We start from the raw sequence: 22,466 nt of genomic DNA, 5'->3' as shown, positions 1-22,466 counted from the left end.
CTAAGATTGTACAGCAGGTTTGAGAGTTGTCATCATGATCATCTAGAAGTTTCTCCTCATCCTGTCATCTAGTACTTTTAGTATCCATTGATGATTTTTGCCTAGATCTATTACATGATTAGAGATTAGGTTCATTTTTAATCCTGCAAGAGTTAGGTATTTTTCTACACTATCCCGAGATAGTAATACTTTATCTTAGTATGGGGATAAGGTATCCAAAACCAAATTCTATCATGCAAGATGGCTATTTTTGCAAGATTTTGACCTTATTTCCTAAGATAATCAGTATGTTGCAACCTCAAAAGCCCCATTTGTATTGTCATTTCTATTCATTGGTTATTGGAATTTTTATCCACAGTTCAATTTCCAAATAATACATAAAAAGGAAGCAAATTAAAGAAAGAAGAAAATTGAGAAGGGGGAAGTAGATATGGCCAGTTCTGCTCAATGCCACACAATAAACCATGTCAACATTACTGAATTCTTTTAAATTTCATTCCCATGGCAAGTAGTTTTTTTTTTTTTTTTTTTGGTTGGTTGTGGGGCTTGAACTCTGGGCCTGGGAGCTGTCCTTGTGCTTTTCAGCTCAAGACCAGCACTCTGCCACTTGAGCCACAGCGCCACTTCAGTTTTCTACTGGTTTTTATTGGAGATAAGAGTCCATGGACTTTCCTGTCTGGGCTGGCTTTGGATCATGATCCTCAGATCTCAGCCTCCTGAGTAGCTAGGATGACAGGCATGAGCCACCAGCACCCGGCCAGCAAGTACCTTTTACTTTGGAAAATGATGGTAATATCAGTAGTCCTAAGTCTATTCCTATTTATTCCACATTCCTTGTGCTTTCTGTCCTAGGTCAGGATCTCATGCTAAACAGAGGGAAGCTTCAGGCCCTGTCTACTAGAGTTCCATGATCAATTTCTCTGAAGTAACAGAAGGGACAGGAACGTTGATGTGCACCTATAGTCCCATTGGAAGCCAGAGCAGCTAGGAAGAGAAGACTAGCCTGGACCACATAGCAAGACTCTATCTACCAAAAATATTTGTAAATTAAAAATAAGCTGATCAAAATCAGGGGGAAACTCTGGAAGGAGAAGTTTAGTTTGTAGTTTGAAGGATGAGTGGAAAGTAACTGAGGGGAGGGCCTTCCAGGAAGAGAAAGGCCCACAAAGGCCCAGAGGTGGGAAAGACAGGTCATCTCAGAGCACTGTGCCTGGGCTCAGTGCCGGGTTGTATGTGGTTTAGAGGGAGGGGTGGCTAGGCTGCCCAGGAACAGGACTGGGCTACAAGGATGGTGTCTTGTCTGCCAAGCAACGGAGGCGACAGCGCCTGATTTGTCTTGTGTATTTTTCCTTAGTAGATCTCTCTTTTTCCAATTCACATAACATCAAATTAACTATTTTAAAGTGCACAGTTCAGTGGGATTTAGTACATTCTTGTTATACAGTCACCACCTCTTTGGTTGAATTCTGAAATACTTATATTCCCCCCAGAAGAAAAGTCCCGGCCAATTCCCTCATCTTGCAGCCTAAGACAACCACCAGCCAGTCTGCCTGTTGGTCTGTGGGCTTGCCCAGTGTCACACTACATTCTCCTTCTTTTTAAAAATTATGCAAGTAATGTGGATCCAGCATTGGAGAATCAAAGCACAGATGCACAAAAAGAAGAAAAGAAATACTGCCACAATCTTAGCATCTGACTAAATAATTTGCTCCCATTCTGTCTCCTCCTACTCTAAGTATTTTACAAGGTCCACTAAATCTCTGCAGACACTCTAATGTTTCAGATATTAAGGAATCTGGCTCAAACCCCTATCCTGAACACATCATGAAACTCAAGCCCTTACCAACATCTCTGGATGCTTTTGCTGGGGTGAGGAAGTGCTTTTTGTGTGTGTGTGTGTGTGTGTGTGTGTGTGTGTGTGTGTGTGTGTGTGTGTGTGTGTGTGTGTGTGTGTGTGTGTGTGTGTGTGTGTGTGTGTGTGTGTGTGTGTGTGTCCTAGAACTTGAACATAGGGCCTTTTGTTCTTGCTTACCTTTTTTACAGCTAGTTCTCTAAAACTCCAGCCACACTTCCAGACTTGATCTTCAGATCTCAGCCTTCTGAATAGCCAGGATTATAGTAATTCTAGATCACATTTTAGACCTGATCTCTACTTCTCACTTCTGCTGCTGAACACCTCATTCCTTTTTTCAGTTTCACCTTCCACACCTTCCCCCCAAGTATGGCTTTCCAAGTTTGTGTGTTAAGAACTCTCTTAGGGAAAAATCTGAGAAAGAAAGGCTAATTCACATCAAACTCCAAAAACAACTTGAGGGGCTGGGAAGGTGGCTCAGTGGTAGAGCGCTTGCCTTGCATGTATGAGGCCCTGGGTTCAATTCCTCAGCACCACATAAGCAGAAAAAGCTGGAAGTGGTGCTGTGGCTCAAGTGGTAGAGAGCTAGCCTTGAGCTGAAGAGCTGAGGGATAGTGTCCAGGCCCAGAGTTCAAACCCCATGACCAACAACAACAACAAAAAATAGTGAAAACTTAAAAAAAAAAAAAAACTCAACTCAAAACTGATCTCAGAGCAGTTCGCTGAAGACCCATCCACCATTGTCATCACTGAAAGAGTCTAGTTCTTCCTCTGCCAGCTGCCCAGCTTCTCTGCTTCTGCCTTTCCTCTATTTTTTTTTTTTTTTTTTTGTCAGTGAGGCTTGAACTCTGGACCTGGGCGCTGTCCCTCAGCTCTTCAGCTCAAGGCTAGCGCTCTACCACTTGAGCTACAGCACCACTTCTGGTTTTCTGAGTAGTTTATTGGAGATAAAAAATCTCTCGGACTTTTCTGCCTGGGCTGGCTTTGAACCGTGATCCTCAGATCTCAGCCTCCTGAGTAGCTAGGTGTGAGGCACTGGCACCCAGCTTCCTCTACTTTTTGATTTCCAGATCCAGTCTTCTATAGCTGTAAACTCTAAAGCACTCAATTGACCAGTTGACCATATTCCTTTGGGGCTGTGGCCTGGAAGAAGAAAAAGAAATAAAGGAAGAGACCAGGCTTCAGCAATCCCCTCAGAGAGACCACTTCCAATGTCCTAAAACCTCCTGCCAGGCCCTGCCTCTAATAACTCTACATCTTCTAGAAATGCCACAGAATGGAGCGTTGGGTAACAGTCCAGATCCAAAGTATAGCGGAAGGCTGAAGAGAAATATGAGTACATAATCCTTAAATAATGTTGAGTGAAAAATGTCAAAAAGTAAAACAAAGGATTTGCACTTGGAAAAAGCAGAGCCATGGGGTGGGCTGGAATTTTAAATGGCTGTATCAGGTTGCTAGACTCAGAGTCATCTTTTTATTTTCTTGAATTCTTCCTTCGATATTCTTGTCATGGCAACTGTTGCATAAAAATAAATATAATCATCAGAGACCTAATTCTGAACAAATTAAAACTAGTGAATATTCAAATTACAGATACTGATTTTTATGTGCTCTGCCCTAGATCCAAGTGTAAAATGGAAAGGTATTGAGAGGAAATGTGACTTTGACGGCAAATAAAAACAAGAAAATCACTTTGTGAAAGAAAAGAAAGAAAGAAAGAAAGAAAGAAAGAAAGAAAGAAAGAAAGAAAGAAAGAAAGAAAGAAAGAAAGAAAGAAAGAAAGAGAGGGAGGAAGGAAGGAAGGAAGAAGGGGCGGGCCCAGATGGTTCACACCTGTAATCCTAGCTACTCAGGAGGCTGAGATCTGAGGATTGTAGTTAGAAGCCAGCTTGGCCAGGAAAGTCTGTAAGACTCTTATCTCCAATTAACCAGCAGAAAGCTAGAAATGGTGTTGTGGCTCAAAGTGCTGGAGCACTAGCCTTGAACGAGAAAGCTCAGAGACAGCACCCAGGCCCTGAGTTCAAGCCCCATGACTAACAAAAGAAAAACAAAAGTGGGATAGGGAAGAAGCAGCCCAGGTAATGAAGGATTTGGCTTGGAAAGTTTAAAAAAGAAACGTGTTACAAGACATAAGGAACCTTTTAACTGTTCTAGGGAGCCTCGTGCAAGGCCAGGGTTGTAGTGTTTTGTGGTTGTAGAGACTCTAACCAGACTGCTCGGCTAGCTGTGGATCCTTGGTCAAGTTATTTAAACTCTCCACTCTTTGCTTCCCCGTTTGTAAAAAGGAGATGTAGAGAACTTCTTATCGGAGGATGATCACAAGACATAATAACAAACATCTAGCCTTGCCTAATGAGCAGTCGTTCACATTGTGTGTTTATTTGATCAGTGTACAATATATGTAGGTGGGAAACAACACATGTGAAAAACCCTTTGAACAATTAATATACACTAGTTTAATAAAAGAAAGCATGTATGGATTTTGGTAAACAAAGCCCAGGCTCCTTGGAGAGAAGGAGGAGCCTTCTCAATAACACCCACCTTCAGTCTCCAGAGCCTCAGGCTGCTGGAGGGAGGCCCTGCCCCATCCCTGGGTCTGAGAAGGCACCTCTCTGCCAGAGGTCCATCAGGTGGACAATTTTTATGGTGAGGCTCATAGCCAAGACAGCTGGGAACAGTGGATACACAGAGGTGCTGCATGGAGGGCCTCCTGGAGGCCCAGGGAGATTTAATTTCCTATGGAGTAGGTAGAAGCTACAACAATGTAGAATCTCACATAAAAACATTCTAATAAAGCTGTCCATGCATGGAGATGTCTCTAACACAGTGGATTCCTCCTCACTGGCCCTGGAACTGAGAAGTTTGCTGTGCCTGTTGGAAAGTCTACCTTTCTGTTAGTGGTTAGAGGAGAAAAATGAACAACCTGAGATTTCCTTCCTTCCCTTCCTTCCTTGCTTCCTTCCTTCCTCCCTTGCTTTTTTCCTTCCTTCCTTGCTTCCTTTCTTCCTCCTTTGCTTTTTTCCTTCCTTCCTTCCTTCCTTCCTTCTCTACCTCCTTCTCTTTTGTTTTTATAGTACCTGGGCTTAAACTAAGGGCCTAACACTGCTCACAGCTGGCACTCTACCATTTGAGTCGTACCCCCAGCCAAGCATTTTTGCTGGCTAAATTGGAGATAGACATTTGAGAATTTTTCTGCCCTGGCTGGCTTTGAACCACAACCCTCAAGGTCTCAGCCTCCTGAGTCACTGGGATTACAGACATGAGCCACCTATGTTGGGCTGTGTGAGATTTTTCTAATTGTAATTGAGCCTTTCACATTCTCACAAGTAGGGTTTTGACTGACACCTAGTGGCATCCTTGTCAAAGAGCGAATATCACCTGCAATCTGAGCCCAAAAGGAAAGCTACCATTGCTTCTCAATGCACATTTTCAGCACCACCTGGGCCTACAGGTGTTTTTCTTCTTCAGATCATATCAAGGGTGGAATATCAAGACAAAAAGAATATTAAGCTTGGCATGGTAGCTCATGCACATACTCCCATCTACTAAGGAGGAGGAACACAAGGAAATTAAGGTTTAAGGGACCCGCTCAAACAAAGATAGATAGAACCTCACAAAGGAAACAAAAGGGCTGGAAGTGGATCATGTGGTAGAATACTTGCCCAGCATGTGCCAGACCCAGGATTCAATCCTCTGCAATGCAAGACAGTAACAAAAAGTGACATGCTATGGTCTTCCCTGTCAGAGGTCCTTTCCAGCCTCATGGAGCAGGAAACAGGCAGACACTCTATGAAATGTTTCCATATGAGATGGTCCTGTCACAGCTAATGTGGTGATGAGTGTGGTCACACATGAGTCAGTAAGGAACCTGAGATTTGGGGTGGAAGACCTGGGAGTAAAGGGAGAGCTGGAGAGCTTTTTGCTTTTGTTTTTCAATACTAGAGATTGAATCAGGGCCTGGTGAAAGCCTTCATGCTGATCACCTAGAGCTGGGGGGGGGGGGGGTGCACTTGAGAGAGAGAAAGAGAGAGAGGAGGAGGGAGAGATAGAGGGAAGGAGAGAGAGAGAGAGAGAGAGAGAGATGGTTGGTATTGTACTACTTGAGATACTCTTCCACTTCTGGCTTTTTTACTGGTTAACTGAAGAGAAGAGTATCTTAGCCAGGCTCTGGTGGCTCACACCTGTAATCCTAGCTACTCAGGAGGCTGAGATCCGAGAATAGCAGTTCAAAGCCAACCCAGGCAGGAAAGTTCATGGAACTTAGTTCCAATTAAACCCAAGAAAACCAGAAGTGATTCTGTGGCTCAAAGTGATAGAGCTCTAGCCTTGAGCAAAAAAGCTCAGGGACAATACCCAGGTTCTAAATTCAAATCTCATGACCAACAAAAAAATTTTTAAGTCTCTTGGATTTGCCTACTGACTTCCAACCCCAGTCCTTAGATCTCAGCCTCTTGAGTAACTAGGATTATAGGCCTGAGCCACTAGTGCTCCACCTGGAGCTAGTTGTTGAAAGAGAATAAGCCAGTAAATGGAGGAGAAAAGGCCCAGAGTTTGATGGAGGACCTACGCATCAGAGTTGAGACCAACTATCTGCGTGATCCCTTTGCTGGCGGTGACTTTAGCTTCTTGAAGTCACTAAACAATAGCTTCCTCCTTTACTTACACCCTTGCTGAGGGCTGGGAAGGTGGCTCAGTGGTAGAGCACTTGCCTTGCACACCCTTGCTGAGGGCTGGGAAGGTGGCTTAGTGGTAGAGTGCTTGCCTAGCATGCATGAAGCATGGGTTCTATTCCTCACTACCACATAAACAGAAAAACCTGGAAATGGTGCCATAGCTCAAGTGGTAGTACTAGCCTTGAGCACAGAGAGGCTTGGTGCCCAGGTCCTGAGTTCAAGCCCCAGGACTGAAAAAAAAAAAAAAAAAGGCTTGCTGAGTGGATCCCATGTCGCAGACTCCTTGGCTGCTCAGCGGGCATAATAAGCACTGGAGTTTCATGGTGTGCCACTGTGGGTGGCATTGTGTGGGCACATGCAGAGACAGCCCAGGGCTGAGCCAACCAACAGGCTGCATCCACTCTCCAGGTCTCTTTCTACAGTGAGGAGGCCGGTCTAGAGGAACAGTTTTCTTTTCTTTTTCTTTTTTTGGGTACAGTCGTGGGGCCTGAACTCTGGGCCTGGGCGCTGTCCCTCAGCTCTTCAGCTCAAGGCTAGCGCTCTACCACTTGAGCCATAGCACCACTTCTGGCTTTTTTTCTTTTTGCTTATGTGGTGCTGAGGAATCGAATCCAGGGCCTCATGCATGCAAGGCAAGCACTCTACCACTGAGCCACCTTCCCAGCACCACAGGAACAGTTTTCTACCCTGGCTGCATAGAATCATCTACAGAGTGTTCAAAACTTCTAGTTTGGCTCCAGTGCATTCACCTGTAACCCTGGCTACTTGTAAGGCCAAGACTGGCAGGATCAAAGTTCAAGGCCAGCCTGGGAATTCTATCTTGTGTAACTTCCCTATGACACTGGAAAAGTGTTTTGTTTTGTTTTTGGGTCCGGTTGTGGGGCCTGAACTCTAGGCCTGGGCGCTGTCCCTCAGCTCTTCAGCTCAAGGCTAGTGCTCTACCCCTGGAGCCACAGCGCCACTTCTGACTTTTTTCTTTTTTCTTATGTGGTGCTGAGGAATCGAACCCAGGGCCTCAGGCATGCAAGGCAAGCGCTCTACCACTGAGACACCTTCCCAGACCTGGAAAAGTGTTTTTTGTTTTGAGACAGGGTCTTGCTATGTACATAGTCCAGGCTGATCAGGTGCTCACTGGTTAGCCCAGGCAAGATTCAAACTCACCAAGCTCCTGCCTCAACTTCCCCTAGTGCTAGGATTGAAGGTAGGTATTACCATTCACACTGACTCTGTGTGTGTATGTGTGTGTGTGTGTGTGTGTGTGTGTGTGTGTGTGTGTGTTATTGCTACAGTTGTTTTTAATCCTGCCTGCTAGAAGGCAAATGTGAAGATCCTAATACTTGTGAATGAGTGAAATATTTCTGTGAACTTAGGAGGCCTTATTCTTTTTCTAGACCAGTATTTCTGGTTAAAATGGTTCCGTTTCTAAACATGGGCTATCATGGATACATTTTTTTTCTTGTCTACTGAAGTTGACCTGGAGCTCCAGTGCCATGAAATCAAAGAAATGAAATGCTGCCACCTTGTGGCAGGTTTTGTTTTTGTTTTAATAATTTTTTTAATTGGGATTGATTACATAAATTTCACAGCATTGTGAGAGAGTGATACTTAAAGTCACAAGCACATTTTAACCTTCACAAGGAAAATCGTCATTATCATGGTCTATAACATTTGTGAATTCTATGAGCTTTGACAATACAACTATTTCTTCATCAGGTGATAGGTACATTTCTTTCCTTTTGCTTAGTGTAAACTGTTCCCTCTTTCCCTCTCATTCCCTCCCTCCCAACACTGCCCTTCAGTTGCTTAGTTCATTTTCATCAATGTCCAGTGCAGTGTTTGTTGTATATTTTCCCGTTTCCCTCTTGATTCTGTGCCCTCCTCCTCGCTTCCCTCAGATGTACAAACACACACACACACACACACACACACACACACACACACACACCATATATGTGGTCAAGAACATGGAGTCATTTAGAAATGATATGACGAATTGAGTAGAGGTCCTTTGTCAAGTCCTGTTTACTCTGTCATATCTCTTTGCATTTTGGATTTAACATCCACATATCAGGGAGACAATGTGCCATTCATCTCTCTGCTCTTGGCTTACCTTGCTCAAAGTGATTTTTTCTAGTTTGATCCATTTCCCTGCAAATGCTATTATTTTGTCCTAATGGCTGCATAATATTCCATTATATATAGGTACAACAATTTTTGGATCCATTCATCTGTGGTGGGCATCCAGGTTGTTTCCATATCCTGGCTATTGTGAACAGTGCAGCAATGAACATGGAGGTGCATGTGTCCTTGTATCCTGATTCCTGTTGCTCAGGGTAGATGCCTAGGAGTGGTATAGTTGGACCATAGGGGAAGTCAATATTTAGCTTTCTGAGGTATCTCCAGACTGCTTTCCAAAGTGATTGTGTTTAGTGTACATTCCCACCAGCAGTGCGGTAAGGTTCCTCTTTCTCCACATCCCCTCCAGCATTTGTCGTTGGCTGACTTTAGGATGTGGGCCATTCTGACTGGGATAAGGTGGTATCTCAGGGTTGTTTTCTTTGCAGTTGTGGCAGGTTAAGGATGGCCAAGTGAATGCTGTCCTAGACAGTCCTGCCACCTCGCCATCCTCCTGTGGCCTTCCTCCCATTACATCATTTGTTTCTCCAAACACAAAAAGAATCAATGTCAGCAACATGGAAAAACAGGCATGCACTGGAGAGAGAATAATAAAGTTCTCTTGTCCTGTTTCTCAGTGGTAGAACATTTGCCCAGCATTTGCAAGGTCCTGGGTTCAATCTCTAGCACTGGAAGTAAATACAGTAAGTCCATATGAGCTCCGGTGGCTTACTGGTAAAGAAGAGGTTCTAAGGACAATATTTGCTTCAACTCTTTGAAGTGTCTGGCTGTCCCCTCTTCCTGTTAGGTCCAGACCTATCTCTTATGATTCTTCCTTATGTTCTTTGTTGAGGGGGAGGAGGGTACTGGGATTTGAACTCAAGAATTTTTGTGCTTTCTAGACAAAACTCTACCAGGTAAGCCACAGCCCTCGCTTTTTCCCCGCCTTGTTTTCCAGATAGGGTCTTCTGTTGTTGCCCTGGAGCTGGTTCAGACCATGCCTCCTTCAGACCTATGGCCTCCTGTATATCTGAGACTCCATATGCCTGGCTTCTTAGTCAAGGTGTAGGACTTCAGCCTTCAGGGGGGATTGGAGGTTGTGTGTGGAGGTAGGGCTGGAGCCGGGTTTTTATAGGGTTTAGGACAGGGAAAAATGGTTTGGAAATCAAATGACCTTTAGGTCTGTGGGGGGGACTTCTGGTCAGGCTCACGAATACCCCCCTCCACACCCCAGATGGCAGGAACTTGTGGTCAGGCCTGGGGAATGTTTCACCTACAGTCAGGTGCATTTACACCCACCTATTATTTTGCTTGATGTCTATATGTGTCTGGGGTAATGGAGCGGGGGTCCGTCCTTCAGGGATGACAAGCATCAGCCCCTGCACGCAATCGTTCTGTTCTTTATTTTTATTCTTTTTTTTAATTGGCTTCTATCAGTTAGGGGGAGGGATTTCATTGGTGTTCCTTATTTTCAAATGCACTCTTCCTGGCTAATTTCATATCTCTCACTCCTGAAGAAAAGGTAGCAATCAATGCTAGTCTTCAAAATGCAATGATTGCTTGGATCTCGTTTTCATAAAAACAATACAGGTCTTGCCTCTGCTGTTTCTGAGAACCATTTCTTCCTGCACCATGGCTGCCAGCAAGGTTGTCACAGGTTCTTGCTGTGCTTCACTGAGGATGAGCATGAATGCAGTTGTTCCCAGCATCCCCTGTGGTAAAGCACCATCTCAGGTGCTCGTACAACACCAACACATCACCCACTTTCCAGTTGTGCTTTGTCTCAGTCACTGCATCTCTTCAACGTTCTTGCTAATGTGGTTGGACCCGTCTCCACCCACAGGAGAGTAGTTGAGTGGAAGTCCATTATCTGGCTTGGTTAATGTGCCTAGAATGGGCAGGAGATAACCCACTTGTAGATTCTGTGGTACTGAGGAGCTATTTAAAAGCCCGAAGAGTGGGAGGGCCCACGCATGCTCTGAGGATTGCTGTGTGTGTGGTGGACCTTGCAGAAGGGCCGGGGGAGCTGGATGGGGTATGCAGAGTAAAAATGTCTGCCATGGCTCTAGTCACTCTTGGGTGCTGTGGTTAGCAGGTTTCACCGTGACCAGGTGCATAGGCCCATACAGATCAGTGGCAGAGAAGCAGCAGTCACAACATGTATACAGTGAAGGCTGGAAAAGAATGCCTGAGGCAGCCAGCGGGAGTGATCTGCCCCCCACCCCCTGCTCCCCTGGCTATCTGGATCTGGGGCCTGGTCACGGGGCTCTGACATAACCTGAGAGGAAGATTCAAAAGCAGCTGAAGGGGGAAACTGCCCTGTCACCTCTCCTAGAGGACACTACCTGCTTCAAGGCAGGGGTGACCTGGGAAGGAGGGCAGAGGTGAGTCCCTCAGAAGCCCCTCTGCGCTCTGCGGGAGGGAGGTGCTGGGGCGGACACTGGGCTCAAGACTGGTCTTTACAGCTGAGATGGTAGCACATGGAAGATAAAGCTACAGAAACTTACTTTTCTTTCTTGCTGCTGCTACGTGACTCTTAGAATTTCTGCTTCTGATTCCATCTGGTCTGGTATCCTTGAAGAATTCCTAAACCCAAAGTCCACGGGAAGGCCTCCAAGAATTTATAAACAAGCTGGTTACTGTTGGTAAACTATTGGGGGATATGTTGCTTGTTTTCTGGGGGAGGGGTTGATGGTCTTGATCAAGTTCAAGGGGTCTGTGACACGCCCCCTCAAGATTAAAAGATATACTGTTAGGGATAGTAGCCCACTGTTCCCATCAGTATATATAACTTAATCCCTGTTTAATATTAGCCTGTCTTTCTCAACTGGCTAAGCACCAAAAAAAAAAAAAGGACAGGGCTATCCTAACTGTTATTGTGCTTAAGAGTACTGGCTGGCACCTAACTGATGTTCAATAAATACTTGAATGAATAAAGGCTGGGAGTAGTAACACACACCTGTAATCCTAGCACTCAGGAGGTTGAAGTAATATGAGTTTGAGGCCAAGACTGGGCTATATAGTAGAGACCTGTTTCCCCCCTCCCCCCAAAAAAAAGCCTTTTTGGGCTCCAGTGGCTCATGCCTGTAATCCTAGCTACTCAGAAGGCTGAGATCGGAGGTTTGCAGTTTGAAGTCAGCCTGGACGGGAAAGTCCATAAGACTCTTATCTTCAATTAACCACCAGAAAACTGGAAGTGGAGCTGTGTTCCAAGTAGTAGAGTGTTAGCCTTGAGCAAAAGAGCTCAGGGACAGCGCCCAGGCCCCGAGTTAAAGCCTCACAACCAACAACAACAAAAAAGCCCAATAATTAATCATTAATTAATTTAATTATTGAATAACTAAAGCTTGTTCACTGAACAGACTTTGTGTTGGAGTTAGGGTGCCTCTTGGTAGATCCAGTTAGAGTCTTGCCCACAGGAAGAGATAAGGGAAGAATTCATCTTACCAAATCCCATAAATGTGTCTTTTAACAGAGAAGAGTCAGTCCTAAGTTGAGTAGAGTTGAAGTAGCTATAGAAGATGAGGGAAGAGAGGGAAAAAGAAAGACAGAGGGTGAATAATTCTGAGATACATTGCTCCTATACATGAAGGTGAAATAAACAATCTGAATGAAAGTTGTTATCAATTGAGGTTGGGGGGCAAGGAAAAGAAATAAGGGGTGGCTACTAGTGAGAAGGGATTAAACTAAGGAGGAGGGTGAATAAGGATGGCAGAAGTCAACGGTTTGAAAACAGAACACAGAACCTATTGAAATTCTTTTGTGTGTGTGTGTGTGTCCAGTTGTGGGGCCTGAACTCTGGGCCTGGGCGCTGTCCCTCAGCTCTTCAGCTCAAGGCTAGCGCTCTACCACTTGAGCCACAGCGCCACTTCTGGCTTTTTTCTTTTTGCTTATGTGGTGCTGAGGAATCGAACCCAGGGCCTCATGCATGCAAGGCAAGCGCTCTACCACTGAGCCACCTTCCCAGCCCCTTGAAATTCTTTTAGGAGGGGAGAAAGAGGGAAGGGAGAGTGATAGGGGGTGTGAGCATGATCAGGATACAGTGGACACTGTGTGGGAATGTCACAATGAACCCTCCAACTGCCTTGTATAATTCATGTATGCTAATAAGAAAAATGAAGTAGCTAGCTGAGCATCAGGACAGTGTAAGAAAGAGGTCTGGGGGTGGGAGTGGGTAAGAGAAACTCCCACAGCTATAATCCTGATTATTCTGGCAAGAATCCAGGTTATACAACTAGACTCAAAACCAGATATGTAGGTGTCTGTCAAAAGCACCATCCTGTCTTTAGAGACATAAGAAGTTAAAAAGCTAGTAGAACAGGGTACTGGGGGTTCATGCCTGTATCCTATCTACTCAGGAGGCTGAGATCTGAGGATCCCAGTTCAAAGCCAGCCCAGGTAGGGAAGTCCATGAGATTCTTATCTCCAATTATCCAATAAAAAGCCAGAAGTGGAGCTGTGGCTCAAGTGATGAGTGCCAGCTTTGAGTGAAAAAGCTGAGCGACAGTGCACAGGCCCTGAGTTCAAGGACTGGCACAAAAACAAAGCAAAAAAACCCCCCAAAAACCCATAAACCAGTCAAGTGAAATTTGTATTGTAACGGAATGAATCAAATGAAAGGTATTCCTAACATCAGTATACTGATTAAATTTTTATTTATACTTGAGAAGATAAAAAAAAGAAAACCAACTACTTTTTGGCCCAGGTAATTTATTTATATTGTATGTGCCTGTGAATGCATATGTATATATCTATATATAATATACATTTAGATTTTTATTTTACATTTTATATGAACAAACCTTAGACTCATAGAGGTACCTTAGAGATGAACCCTTCATTTCATAGCTCAGCTGTTCTTTAGGCTGCAGCATCCTCCACAATGGTTGGACTGTAACATCACAAAGAGGAATAACTTGAGGCAGGGGGCAGTGAACTCAGGGCCTCACGCTTGCTAGATGAATGCTCTACTTGAGCCATTTTTGGTCTTGTTTCCACACGTTCTACAGGATGCCACACTTACTTATTTTTGCCCAAATAGTTTTGTGAAAGCCAAGTGCAACTGCAGGACAGACAAGACCTTCTGCCACTATTTTCCTCCAGCCCACTCCAGCTCAGGCTCTCTGCAGACCCTGTGTTTCCACTGAAGCACGAAAGGAACAGACAAGCCTGCAGTTCCTGCTCAAAGCACCCGCAGTGCTGCACACGTCTATCTGCCTCCCAGCTGTCTGCCCCACAGCTGCCAGCTTCAAGGCCACGGAGGCCCTTCACTGAGGCCCTTTTCTTCTTAACAGCTATCAAAGTTCTCACCACCTCCTGTCACTGCCAAACCACCATTGCTAACACCAGACTGTGCTGGAACTTCTTTGGGTCCAATTGTATAAAAAAAAAGTATTAAAAGCCAGGCGCCGGTGGCTCACACCTGTAATCCTAGCTGCTCAGGAGGCTGAGATCTGAGGATTGCAGTGCAAAGCCAACCTGGGCAGGAAAGTCCATGAGATTCTTATCTTCAATTACCCACCAAAAAGCTGGAAGTGGTGCTGTGGCTCAAGTGGTAGAGCACTAGCCTTGAGCTGAAGAGCTGAGGGACAGCGCCCAGGCCCAGAGTTCAAGCCCCACGATCGGCAAAAAAAAAAAAATAAATAAAAGCATTAAAAGCAACATCTTTTTATGTGTGTGAAATTATTTTTTAGTAGTGCAGAATCATACATTTAAAGAAAAATTACAAATGCAGTCGTGTTCCGATATACATCAGTGCAATTCCCATGATTAATCTTATATTAGTATAAAACATTTGTCATTTTTTTTTTTTTTTTTTTGGGTCCGGTCGTGGGGCCTGAACTCTGGGCCTGGGCGCTGTCCCGCAGCTCTTCAGTTCAAGGCTAGTGCTCTACCACTTGAGCCACAATGCCACTTCCGGCTTTTTTCTTTTTGCTTATGTGGTGCTGAGGAATCGAACCCAGGGCCTCATGCATGCAAGGCAAGTGCTCTACCACTGAGCCACTTTCCCAGCCCACATTTGTCATTGTTAATGAACCAATATGACTACTTTTTATTGTTGTTATTAAGGTGATGTACAGGGAGGTTACAGTTACACAAGTTGGGTAATGAGCACATTTCTTTTTGAACCTGTATTATTACTTACTAATGCCCATATCTTATTGAGATCTCCTGACTTTTTACCTAATATCCTTTGTCTCTGCCAACCTTCCATCCAGGACACCATATAACATTTAATAACTGTAGGCTCCTTGTGGCTGTGACTTTATTTCTTAAATTTTATTTTTCATGATATTAGTCTTTACAATTTGGACACTTTTTTTTTCTTTTAGTAGTATACAGAAGCTCAGCCTCTCAATAATTTTGACAATTTTGATGAGTACTGGTCAGGTCATTTGCAGGTACTGACAGTACTCAGGTCATCTGCAGTATTGTCAAGACATTTGTTTTGTTCAAGACCAGGACTGAACTTAGTGTCTGATTCATTTGCTCACTGGCTGGTACTCTACCACCTGAGCCACATCGCCCACTCCTCTCCTATGTATTTATTTATTCAATTATCTATGTACATCAGTGTGCTCTCATAGGCCTTTCATTTCTACTTGGATTATAATACACTCCTACTCTGTTTTGGTTACCCACAGTGCCCACTTTTTCCAGCTCTTAGTTGGCACCTGGGGCACTCTGACAGTACTCCCTAGCAGGCTCTCCCTGTGTAACTCCTGCCTTAGTCCTTGCACCAGTTCTTTCTCTGAGAAGCCCTGTTCTTACATTGTATGGCTCATGGCGTTGAAACAAAGATCTGGGCCCTAAGTGATTCATTGCCACTAGCAAAGAAGCCTATCTTCTAATTCAGGAGAAGAGGTGTGGGTGTCTACTAATCCACATGCATATGGCTACAAGCATTTCTGTATGTGGCCATCTGTAGCTATATTAAGCAAAAAAACAGGTTCATCCTGATGACTCCAACTCTATTACCACATGGTTCCCTTGGTTATTTGTAAACTTGCAATCCAACAGTAAGAAGCCTGGAATCCCACTGGCTCAGTTGTCCCATTCCCTCTAGATTCACAGTGACTTCAGAACTGTGAACTTAGGCAACTGTCCAACTATCCTGACTAGAGTGGAGCTTGTGCGTTCCTTTCATGTTTAGTTTTACAGACTCTACTCACTCCCAAAGTTCCTCAGGTCAACCGTGTTTCCTCCCATCGGCTTCAGTGAGGTGGTTTTATTCCATTCTCCATTCCATTTTGGGATCCCCTATCTTCCTACATGATTTTGTAAAATGTGGGTCGGGGCGTAGCACGGTGGTAGTGTATGTGCTTCTTCTTCCTATCTTCACCTAGGTGTTCTCTTCTCTCTCCTGTCCAGGTTCAGTGTCCTAACACTCAGCTGACATCTTTTTTGGGGGGACAGGGGGGTTGGGTGGTTGTAGGGCTTGCACTCAGGTTCTGGGTACTGTCTCTGAGCTTTTCTGCTCAAGGCTAACACTCTACCACTTGAGCTACAGCTTTTTGTGGTTAATTAGAGATAAGAGTCTCACACACCTTCCTTGCCAGGGCTGGTTTTGAACCACAGTCCTTAAATCTCAGCCTCCTGAGTATGTAGTTTTATAGCTACAGCTTCAGCTGATGGACATCTCTTATTGATATTGCTCATCATTGGGCTTCCATACAACCATAGGTCAACCAGGCTGAAGGGTTCTGACTACAGTCCCTTCTAGATCTCGATCTTACATATTTATATTTCATGTGGAAACTAGGTTGCTACCTAAACATAACACAGCCTCAGAATGTCTCAATAATATTCTACTGTAAGTATATGCCACATTTTGCTTATCTAAAATATCCATCAATTGAGGTCGCTTCTTCGTGTGTGTGTGTGTGTGTGTGTGTGTGTGTGTGTGTGTGTGTGTGTGTGTGTGTGTGTGCTACAGCTTGAACTTGAGCCTAGGTACTCACTGTCCCTTAGCCTTTTTTTGTGTGTGCTAGTCCTGGGGCTTGAACTCAGGATCTGGGCACTGTTCCCAAGCTTCTTTTGCTCACTAATGCTCTACCACTTATGCCACAATGTCACTTCCGGCTTTTTATGTTCATGTGGTACTGAGGAATCGAACCCAGGGTTTCATGCATGCTAGACAAGCATTCTACCACTAGGCCACATTACCAGCCCCCTTTGGCGTTTTTGCTAAAGGCTGGCATTCTACTACTTGAGCCACAGCTCTGCCTCTGACTCTTCGTTGGCTAACTGGAGATAAGAGTCTCAAAGACTTTCCTGCTCAGGCTGGCTTTGAACTGTGATACCCAGATCTCAGCCTCCTGATTAATTAGCATTACAGGCATGAGCCAACACCCAACTTTGCTCTGTCTTTGGGAGGCTTTGAATAATCCTGCTATGAACACAGGTACATACATATCCCTTAGAAACCCTGCTTCAGGGGCTGGGAAGGTGGCTCAGTGGTAGAGCGCTTGCCTTGCATACCTGAGGCCCTGGGTTCGATTCCTCAGCACCACATAAGCAAAAAGGAAAAAGCCAGAAGTGGCGCTGTGGCTCAAGTGGTAGAGCGCTAGCCTTGAGCTGAAGAGCTGAGGGACAGCACCCAGGCCAAGAGTTCAGGCCCCACGACCGGACCCCAAAAAAAAAAAAAGAAACCCTGCTTCAATTCTTTGTGCTACACACCTAGAAGTGAAATTGCTTGATCATCTAAGTAATTCTATTTTTTTGTGTGTATGATACTAGAGTTTGAACTCAGAGCTTTGAACTTGCTAGGTAAACACTTATCATTTGAGTCATGCCTCCGGCCCTCTTTAATTTTTGAGGCATTGCCCTTCTGATTTTCATAGAAGCTGCAACATTTTACATACTACTATGAGTACACAAAGGATCCAATTTATCACTTCATTCCAACACTTTATTTTTAAAGGACTAGCCATCTTAGCCGGGTGCCGGTGGCTCACACCTGTCATCCTAGCTACTCGGGAGGCTGAGATCTGAGGATCCTGGTTCAAAGCCAGTCTGGGCAAGAAAGTCCATGAAACTCTTATCTACAATAAACCACCAGAAAACCAGAAGTGGCGCTGTAGCTCAAGTGGTAGAGCACTAGCCTTGAGCTGAAGAGCTGAGGGACAGTACCCAGGCCCAGAGTTCAGGCTCCATGATGACAAAAAAAAAAAAAAGGACTAGCCATCTTAAAAGGTAAACCATGATTTTTGCTTTCTATTTCCCTAATGATGAGTGATGGTGCTTAGAGGCCATTTGCAGATCTTCTTTGGCAAAATACATATTCAAGGTTTTTGGTTCTCCTGTCCCTCTCCCCCTCCTCCACATCTCTTCCTCCTTCTCTTCTTTCCTGAGCGGAGAGTCACATAGAGCATAGGCACAGAGTCTCCAGCAATGCTTGAATCTTATGGAGTCACCATCCCAGTTCAGCGTGGGTGCCTCCCTGTTACACAGAGGATGCTGAAGCACAGGGCAAACCTGGGTCCTGGTGAAGGGGTTGCACCGTGCACTTGGAGCCGCTTGTGTGAGGCAGGTGAGGAGGAACATCCTCCCCACAAGTTACATGAGTCAGGAAGTTACTTACAGGTTCCTGGCAAGGGAGATTCCCTGTCGGCATCCAAGGCTCAGGAAAGCTGGTCAAGGCGGATGGCATCCCACGTGCACTGCAGCTGAGGATCCCAGAATAGGAGACAGGACACCCTGGGCTGAAGCAAGGAGGCCATCTTGTTTCTAGGAAAGGCAGAACCAGAGGCCAGGCTGTTCACTGCAGAAGCTCTAAAGCATTTCTCACCCCTCCACAGGTTTCACTAGAGTTCGATTTTAAACTCTGGTTCATTGTCTCTTTGTCTGAAGCTTCAGTCCAAAATCTATTATTATTTCACTAGGTGACAGTCAGCTCTACTTTGTACACTAACCTTTGTAAGCTAGGTGCTGAGCTATGCACTATCCATGCAGGCATTATTTCAAAACTTGACCTCTGGCTACTTCCTCCTTTGTATTTCAGCCTGTTGAGTGTCCTCACAGCCCAGGGCTTTCTTTCTGAACCTTTCTTTCCTGATTTTCCACATTTTTCCCAATTAAGCCACACCCCAAACCTTTTAGCTTAAGTGATTTTTTTTCAGGTAAGTTTTCATGATTTTGCCCAAGGTTGACCTCAGGCCACAGATCCACCTATCTACACTTTGCTGGAGATGGGATCACAGGCATTCATCACTATACCTGGCTTATTTGCTGAGATGGGCTCTTCTTAACTTTTTGCTGGGCTGGCCTGGAATTGTGATCTTCCTGATTTCTGCCCCTCTAATAGCTAGGGTTATGGATATAAGCCACTGTACTCAATTCTTCTCTTCTCCTTTTAATTTCCTCCTCATCCTTCAGATTTCTCCTTAGATTCTTCAAATGTAACAGTGCCTGAAGTCCATTTAATGATCCTGTATATTGTAATGATTTTTGAATTTTGTACCAAAGTCCAAAAGACCGGTTTTCTCCATGGCTATCATTAGTAAATGATCAGCATAGCAGCAAGCTAATACACTTACTTTAATCTTCTAATGACTTTTGATATAAGGGATTAGTGAGAGGGCTATACACATAGAACTGATTTTAAAGAAATATCTTCAAACAGCAGTGACTAAAAAATAATTTTAATTTACTTTAAGTCTTCTTTACCAGGCATCAAATAGGAAAGAAGAAAGGACTTCATTTCTCTACATAATTTGTGTGTCTTGAATCAAATTTCTTTCCTGTTGGCATCACAGAAACCTTAGATTTTAAAAGGGAATCTCCACCTGGTTATAAAAGGGCATGTTAAGATTGGGAAGGAAAACTGGGAATTATGAAGAGGACCTCATTTCTTTCTTCTCTTCCCAGGACCGTGAACTGTGGACCTGTGGTCATCAAAGCTAGTGGAAGCAGACCTGAGGTGGGGCATTGCTGAGGCACTGCAACCTCACACTGGGCCGTGGATGTCACCATTCGACTGGTGCAAAACTTTGCTTGGGGAAAGGTCCCAGCAGTCCGTCGCTGAGATGTTGAGAGTGGGGTGTGGTGGCTAGAGCCATGGACTCTTGGACTGGAGCTGTTGAAAACTGCTGTTTCAACTTCTCACTGCTGCCAAAAACCTTCCTGTGTGCTAGGCTCTGTGCTGGAGGATTTCATTCTTTCTCAAACGTATCAAAGGAAAGTCATGTGATCACTAGTGCCTGAGGTGGACCTCTGCAGTGAGCTTTGGGTTTCCTTCCCACATAAGGTGCATACAGAAGGGGCTGGGAAGGTGGCTCAGTGGTAGAGCACTTGCCTTGCATGCTTGAGGCCCTGGGTTCGGTTCCTCAGCATCACATAAGCAGGAAAAAAAAAAGCCGGAAGTGGTGCTGTGGCTCAAGTGGTAGAGCGCTAGCCTTGAGCTGAAGAAGTGAGGGACTGCGCCCAGGCCCAGTGTTCAGGCCCCACGACCGGACTCAAAAAAAAAAAAAATGATGCATACTGAAGAAATAACCATTAAAGGGTAGTGTAAGGTCCATTCCTGGACTACGAACAGACCTCGCCCAGTACCTGCGTTACCTAGGCAACTGGGACACCTGGAAGAGTTCACATCCGCATCCGCTGAGGTCACATCCTAACCTGATGTGGCCACACCTTTCTCCCACCTGATCCCACTTCCCTTTACCTGGACACACCCTTCCCCGCCCCCTACCCTATATAAGGCCTAAACCGCCGCCAGACCGCTCTTTTTTTCCTTTGCCAGCCGCGTGGAGTGCCAACCTTGCCTGGTCCCAGCAGGTCTACTGAATAAACCCCTTACCTGAATACCACGTGCGTGGTGCAGTTCTTACTCGGCTACCTCCTTTTTAAAAACCTAACAGGTAGATGAAAGATAAGAAAGAATAATAGCAAAGGCTAATTTGATCAAAGTATATTATGTAGTCATATGGAAATAGCACAGTAAACTCTTTTGTACAATTATTATATGATAGGGCTGGGAATGTGGTTTAGTGGTAGAGTGCTTACCTAGCATGCACGAAGCCCTGGGTTCGATTCCTCAGTACAACGTAAACAGAAAAAGCCAGAAGTAGTGCTGTGGCTCAAGTGGTTTTATATATATATATATATATATATATATATATATATATATATACATACATACATATATATATATATGATAATCAAAAAGAAACAACTGCCTAACACTGAATAATCTATGCCAAAAATTGAGGAAGATTATAGAGACTTTATAAATTTGGAGGACTTCATTTCTAAAAGGATCACTCAAATTCTTGATACAACTCAGTATCAGTTGGTAGCTAATGCCTGTAATATTAGCTACTCAAGAGGATCTGAGTGTTACAATTTGAAGTCAGCGGGAGGCAGAAAAGGCCTTGAGACTATCTGCAAATAACCAGTAAGAAGGATGGATTGAAAGGTTAGTCAGCTCAAGGGCTGGGAATGTGGCTTAGTGGAAGAGTGTTTGCCTAGCATGCATGAAGCCCTGGGTTCCATTCCTTAGTATCACATAAAAGAAAAGACCAGAAAAGGCACTATGGCTCAAGTGGTAAAGTGCCAGCCTTGAGCAAAAGAAGCTCAGTGACAGTGCCCAGGCCCTGAGTTCAACCCCCAGGACTGGCAAAGAAAAAAAAGAAAAGAAAAGAAAAGAAAAAAAGAAAGAAAGAAAGGAAAAAAGAAAGGAAAAAAGAAAGAAAGTTTAGCTCAAGTGGTAGAGTGCAAGCTGTGAGCAAAACAGCCAAAAGCCAGGAATGCAAGTCCCTGAGCTCAAGCTTTGGCACCAGCACCAAAATAAATACACCAATAAGTAAGTTTTATGTACATAGATAGTGGTGATGGTTAAGCAATAGTGTGAATGTAATTAATGCTTCTAATTTACCCAGTTAAAATGGCTCAAATGACATTTTACCAGTTACAAAAAGTTTTTAAACATATTGTTTGTGTGTGTGTGCGTGCGTGTGCGTGTGTCGCGCACGCGCCAGTTCTGGGCTTGAACTATCTTGCTCAAGGCTAGCACTCTACCACTTGAGCCACAGCCCTTGGCTTTTTTCGGGGTTTTTGGTGGTAAGAGATGAGTCTCTCGGACCTTCCAGGGTTATAGGCATGAGCCACCAGCGACCGACTTCAAGGTATACTTTTATCATCTTTAAGTAGCTGTACAAAGGAGTTACCACGCAACAAATCCGTTTATGAATACACCGCATCTTGAGCGATCACTCTCCACTCGCCCTTCCCACCCCCAGGCCTCCCCTCAAGGTTCTCAATGTCACAGGTTACCACTGCCTTCTCCACCCCGCTCCCCTTCCGAAAAGGGTTTCCAGCAGATGGACCACACCAAGGCTCCGAGTGCCCGCGACACGGGTCAGTCCCGGGTTCACAAGCCTGCTCTCACCAACGCACCCCGACCCCGCGGCGGGCGATCCCCGCCGGGCACCCCCCCCCCCCCCCCCGCTTCGGTGTCCATCCCCTCATTCATAAAAACGCAGGCAGTGGTGGAAATGACCTTTAGAGCTCTTTCCAGCGCAACGCGTTCCCGTTTTAGGAATGAAGACAGGAAAGTTCAAGGTCCGGTGGAAAAGCAACTGGGGGGCGGGGGGCGGCTGCAGGTGGCACACTTCTTACCTGCAGGTCACCAGGTCCGAAGTCGGAGGCACGCTCGCCCCGCCCCGCCCCACCACGCCCCGAGGCTGCCGCGGCGCGCAGGCGCAGTGGCTCGCAGCGCGCGCGGCCGCCCGAGGTGCCGGCCCCTCCCCGCCCCCTACCAGTGGCCCGGAGGGGCCGCGGAGGGCGTGTGCCAGTCCGACCCGGCTGACTGTGGGCACCTCAGC

The 22,466-nt window shown here is 45.2% G+C and overlaps 1 long non-coding RNA gene across 3 annotated transcripts; it reads right to left on the bottom strand.

Moving 5' to 3' along the window:
* Positions 1–8,335: 8,335 nt before the first annotated feature.
* LOC138836162 (uncharacterized) lies at positions 8,336–22,307 on the bottom strand. Of its 3 annotated transcripts, XR_011374923.1 has the most exons (7): positions 22,261–22,307; positions 20,441–20,494; positions 18,224–18,369; positions 13,462–13,531; positions 12,088–12,152; positions 11,148–11,251; positions 8,336–10,528 (listed from the first exon to the last, which is right to left on the bottom strand). It is a non-coding gene; the product is annotated as an uncharacterized lncRNA (long non-coding RNA). The 3 variants fall into 3 exon arrangements; XR_011374922.1 differs by lacking the exons at positions 8,336–10,528; positions 11,148–11,251 and having other exon boundaries at positions 12,016–12,152; positions 13,443–13,531; XR_011374921.1 differs by lacking the exons at positions 8,336–10,528; positions 11,148–11,251 and having other exon boundaries at positions 12,016–12,152.
* Positions 22,308–22,466: the final 159 nt, after the last annotated feature.

Source organism: Dipodomys merriami, unplaced genomic scaffold (assembly GCF_024711535.1).
Source record: "Dipodomys merriami isolate MVZ:Mamm:240054 unplaced genomic scaffold, mDipMer1.0.p SCAF_25, whole genome shotgun sequence".
NCBI classification, from domain to species: Eukaryota; Metazoa; Chordata; class Mammalia; order Rodentia; family Heteromyidae; genus Dipodomys; species Dipodomys merriami.
Note: the sequence above shows the minus strand (reverse complement) of the source record. Positions and strands in the feature narration are given on the sequence as shown.